Consider the following 6,120-nt stretch of genomic DNA (forward strand, 5'->3'; position numbering starts at 1 on the left):
ATACCAATCAAGACCCAGATCTTTACTGGGGTAGCTCACCTGGAGGAGGAGAACAACAGCCCATGTGTCAGGGAGGGGCTGGCTGCTGATACCCCCTCTCATGAAGAGCAGAAGCAGAGAGCTGCTGCTGGGGCGAACCTGGGGTGGAGGGATGCAAAAAACAGGACAAGCGGACGAGTCAGCGGGAAGTGTGAAAGTTACACATAAAGGAGTGGGATTAGGGTCCTGGGGTTTTTTGCTTTAAACTCCATTTAGTACAAGTAATTAAAATGCTTGTGTAAATCAATGTTGCCTCTAAATAGATCCGTAAAACAGTGGAAAAATAAGCACATTGATACTAAGACAACAAGCCTCAAACTACTAATGCTGTCATGTACAATTCACATGCTTGTTTTTTGGATGCACTACAGAAAGCCCTGGGGCATTTAAATACTGATGTTATATTCTGCAGGCTTCTGAAACATTCAAAGCTATCACATGAATAAGGCTGCACAAATTGAGAATGTCTGGGTCCTGCGTGCATAGCCTTCTTCTAAAAGGGCAGAGCAAAGTAAGCTTTAAATATGTTCTGCATAGCTGCCATCTTTGCATTTTTTGCTAAGGATGTGCGCTAAAACATCTCGCCTCTGCTCCTCTCACTTCCTGGACTCTGGGGCCTGCGGGAAGCCATCAGATGCATGCTGGTCTCTGCCCCGCAGCTTAAGCAAATACTCCAGAAACAATTTCCATAACTGACAATCTCTGCAGCCGTGCTTCCATAAATATCTGGGAGCTCAGACAAATCTCTGTGGTTCTTCCAGTGCATCAGACTTTCGGCTGTTACAAGACTACAGAGCACATGGTCCCCAGATACCAGACTATACATTTTTCAGCCATTCTAAAAATAAAAACCCTTCATAAAGAAAACATAGCGCTCTGTAAGGATATCTTGTGATACCAGATTTTACAGATGTGGCATAAAAATATGAAAATAAAGCAGACTATGCCTTTAAGGCCAAAATTAGATATGGTCTATAAAACCAGAATAAATGTCACAGAAGCTTTTCACAAAAGTGAATCTGCTGTATTATTGCATTGCAAACCTGTGCAACACAAGAGGGGTGCCTACAGCAGAAATCAGAAATAGTCTGGTTTTCCCAGTTTGTAAGGGCTTTACTAATACATACAGGTATTAAAGTCAAAATCTGTCAAATCAATCAGGATTTACTGTAATACAAATTAAAGGTATGGGTAAATTTAGATTACCTCAAAAGAAGAGTAAATAAAGTGTATCTTATTTTGGGAAGAAAAACACAAAGGTGTGTGTGAATGTACTGTTCAGTGTGTCTTTTTCCAAATGTATCTTTTTGCAAATGGTGTTTGCACAACTGCACCTTTGGCAAAACAGGGCCTTAGTGTAGTAAATCAAAATAATCCGGATCTGCTGCAGTGCAGTTGTCATATTTCCTCTGCGATTCTCTTTTCCTCTCAATTCTCAGCTTGGGCTGGAGGGTTACATGAGTGACTATCAGCTGAATCATGTCGAATCTGGGTGGATGTCAATGCTCTGTAGCTGTGTAGGAAGAAACATTACTACTAAAACTAATGATAATTTCATCTTTGAGGTCACTGCTGGCCAGAGAAAAGCTTCACTCTGGAAGTACTTTGATGTCATTTCATGCACTGTGGTCTTGAAATGTGACTATGTTTCTGCTGAAGAGTCACAAGATGAAGCATGGAGCTGATCTGCAGATGAGTATCGCTAACAAATTATCTGCATGGAGACTGTAGCTATATTAGCAGTACACACTGGGTCAGCATACAATGTTATCATGCTTTTATCAGCATTCTCACTTTTCTGAAATCTATAACAAACTCCATGCTCGTTAATGAAGAGGTTGAACTGTGTTAAAAAACAGACTGAATTGGTAGCTGAATAAAACAGTATTTGACAGAATATTTTAAAAAATGTATATCTCTCTGTTAAATGTATCAATAAAACCTACTTTACACTTAAAAATGAACTCCTTTTTGCTTTCTCACCTCCGTCAATCTTTTAAATTATTTTAACGAGCCCCTGTAGTTACGGATCTGTATGGCTAGAATATTGTGACACACTTTTTATCTCAGGAAATCTAGCAAGTACAGAATATGTAAATAGTCTGTATCTATGGTGCATGTGGTTTACATATCCTGTTTTACTGTTATACTGTCCAGTCCACTCTGGGAAAAAAATGACAACTGAAATATACAAAGTGTGCTTTATCTTAAATATGAAAAACAATTATGCAAAGGATAAACAATCATTGTTTTACAACAGGCATATGTGTGAGTGGGAGTATGACCTTCACCTAAGACACAAGAGGGCTCAGTTTATGTCAGTTTTATCAGCTGTGGTTCACATTATTACAGTTATTGCAGTGAAAGCATCTCACGATGGTGTCACGGAATAACCTGCAAGCTGGACAGTATTTAAAATTCCTTATGCAAAGTACAAATAATACATGCACAGTCTAAGTGTGCTGTATCACTCTAGTCGATATTGAAGTATAGAGCCTCACCCTATAGATTCCAATAGAAGCTCAAGCAGGTACTGGAGCTGTGGCAGCATGCGTAGGCTGCAAAGGAACAGGTTAAGGTTTATTCCATGCTGAAAAGAAACACAACGTTTCAGCCATGGAGCCTTCTTTAGGTGTCTGAAGAAGGCTCCATAGTTCACCTGAAGAAGGCTCCACAGCCAAAATGTTGTGTCTCTTTTCCTTTCCTTTCAGCGTGGAATAAACCATTACAGATTCCTATAGGCCAGGGTATCATGGTGCATTTAAACACAATTACGCCTCAGAGAATGAGGCACTTCTATCCTCACTTGGGACAGTGGAGCTGCTTCCTGACCGGCCATGGTGCAGGCAGGACACCTCTCTGAGGCTCTCTGCCATCATACGGCAGACCTGAGGATCTGTAGCCTGTTTTTATTTTTTAACTGTTAAGCCCAGATTTTCTGCGAATACTGTGTACTTCAAACCTTTATCTAACGCGACGTGCTAGCAAAACTGGAGCAAGCACTGAGTCAGTATCAGTAGTTAAGCCGGTTATTTTAAACCACGATCAGTGTTATCGACTCGGCGTCCTTCCAACCAGCGCGTGACGTGAGCTCACAGATTTCTATGAGCGTGGTGAGTCTGATCCAGCACTTGCCCTGAGAGGCTGTTTTTGGGGGCACACTCACAGGCTCCATGCCAGGCGAAATGGGACCCCCCCGTGTGGCCCAGGTGCACTTATCATTTCCGCCTGCTGCAGTTTCACAGGCGTGACATAACGCCCGGCACCTCCATCGACAGGTCATTAACTGAATAAGTACAGACAAGGAAGGTTTCCCATCCCAATCTGAGGTTTTGAAGATTAAGGTTGTCTTTCATTACCTCCTTACCATCATTGCACAAAATCCTGAACTGCTCCCAAGGTCGATTCTGAATTGATGTGAAAAGAAAATGCAGTTAAACTGCTGGCATGGAAATATTATAATCATTAGGCAAATGGTCTCCGCCTGAAAGATTCATGACGATATTGGATTCCTGCTCGCTGTCTGTTACAGCCCGACACGTTCCCTCTTCTTGCCAGTGTTTGCACTCCTAGGAAGCTGTCCTAATGGGAATGACATTATCCTCTTCAGAAGCCAGGCTCCTGGGGGGTTTCCCTTCTTCCCCCCCTGAATGTGCATGACAGCTGTGGCCCTGCCCCGGCTGGCTCCATTGTGAACTGAAGGGGAATAAAATCGGGGCTGGTTCCCGTTCAGCTGGTCTGGCGAGCAGCGGAGGCAGCTGACCAGATCACTGGACTGCACTGATATCGCTGCGTTTCTTAGCAGAGCACAGGGCAGAATCTCACACGAGGCTACAGGGTACAGCAGGGTACAGCTGGCACGACAAAAACACCCTGAAAACAGGGGGAATGAGAGGCTAACGTCTCTTTGTAAATATTTCAAAATGCTCCAGAAAAGCTTCTATGTGTTAGACCACATCTGTTCTTCTGGCACATCTGGCCTGACGGTTTGTTGTCAATCACTCAATGTTTTTCTCTATAGCGCCCTTCACAGCTGTTTGCCACAGAGCCCTTTACTGAATTACACAGCTGCTGACAGCATTGTACAACAACAGTAGCCTCAATATTTACCTAGATGGCTAAATCACAAACAACCTTTTTGGCTCTTGGCCAAACTTGCTTGTAATCCACTGTGTTTAAAATATCTCCTTTTTATCAGCAGTAAATCAGTTTAAAAACTTTTTTTCAATATTTTCAATATTCCATGTACTTCTGCAACAATAGACGTTTGGCACAACCTCCATCATTTAATTAGCGTGAAATATCTCCATCCTTAGAGTCAACAGTTGGGTACAACCCAGATTTCACTGAACAAACTTATTTACTTTTCAGTATGGAAGTTCAAGGGCATTGCTAAGCTTGGCCCGTTAATACTCAATGGAGAATTCATTACTATGGAAGCTTATTAGCACCATGGAGAAAAAAATCAATTTTGAGTTTAAACAAGATAGGTTTTGCATTTAAACAAGATAATTTTGCATGTAAACAAGATAATTTGAGTTTAAATGAGATAATTTTGTATTTCAACAAGATTCTTCCAACATATGGGATAGAAATGCTAACTATAGAAGCTTATTAGTGCCACAGAGAAAAAATATTTTGGGGGGGATAATTTTGCATTTAAACAAGATATTTCTTACGTTGGAACAAGATACTTTTTGTGTTTAAACAAGATAATTTTGCATTTCAATAAGATTCTTACAATACATTCCCTTTTATCAACTGGCTATGCTATATTCACTTCTGAATACTCAGATATTTCAATATAACCTACTTCTACACTCTATTAAATGTAAAGATAATTTGTCTTTAGAATTGACTCCAACTATATCATTAAAAAACTGATATGGGAAGGTAAAATCATCTCTAAACTATATGCCCTATTTATCTCTGTTGAAGGTTTACTGTATCTACCACTATGTAAGTGGACTACAAACCTTGCACTGTCAACCTGTTTTTTGATACAACATCTGTCTGGACACCTTCACATTTCCAAAATACAGTTCATTCATCACAAGGTTTTGCATAGAGTGTATTACACTCAAAGGATGGTGTTTTTAACATGCACAAGTTCTGGAACTGCAAACCTGTAATAGAATCTTGGGAGAAAATGACCAGTATCATTTCTAGTGTTACAGCATTGCATCAGATCCTGCATTCTGCCTTACCAGGGACCTGTCCAGGCTCAATGTCTCTTTGCAAGGCTCTTCTTTAATTCTTTGGCACTATCAAGAAGTTAATTCTCCTTAAGTGGAAGAAAAAGAACGAACTGTCCTCTGCACAATGGCTCTCTTTCATGGTTGACTATTTTAACTTTGAAACCCCTACGTGAGAGTGTAAGGATAAAAGGAAAGAGTTCCATGCAATCTGCATCCCCTTTGTCAATTATTTTAATCCTGAAGCCCTAGAGGGGCTTTGACATTCCATGCAGCTTTATATTGAAATCAAAATTTGGGCACGGTGGGAAAAAAATAATATTTTCTTTCCAGTTAATGCGGCTTTTATATATCTCATAATAGCAGGGGAGGGTTCGAGCGTGAAGGTAGACTAAAAAAAGAAAAAATGTATTTTTCTCTGTACATGTCTGATTGACTATTATCAGTCGATCTAACTTATCTTTTTGACCAGTTATTTTCTGTTTCCTTATTATTGTTTGTGTAGTTTTTTTTTCTGATGACCTCTTGTATTATGTATAAATTAAAAGGGAAAGAAACAATAAAAAAGCAACAGGTGGCCATGTGGGCAGAGAGGGGAGTTAAAGAAAACCCCCAACGGGAGGGAAGACACCTCTGGGGGTCTCAGACCTGATGGATGTCCCTCCTCCAGTCAATGAGTTAGTGGTGCATTACGTTATTACTTTCTTCTTAGTTTCAAGTAATAAGTTATTGTTATTTTCAAAACTGCAAAAGAAGAACTCTAATTCTGACATGCCATTTTCATCAAGGCATCTTTAGAAAGGCTAAAAGGATGGCCGCAGAAAGAAATATGAGATCTATAAAACAAAAATCTTATTTTAGAAAAGAGACGTCAGGAAATTTCTGT

Source organism: Lepisosteus platostomus, chromosome 10 (assembly GCF_059453375.1).
Source record: "Lepisosteus platostomus isolate fLepPlt1 chromosome 10, fLepPlt1.hap1, whole genome shotgun sequence".
NCBI lineage: Eukaryota > Metazoa > Chordata > Actinopteri > Semionotiformes > Lepisosteidae > Lepisosteus > Lepisosteus platostomus.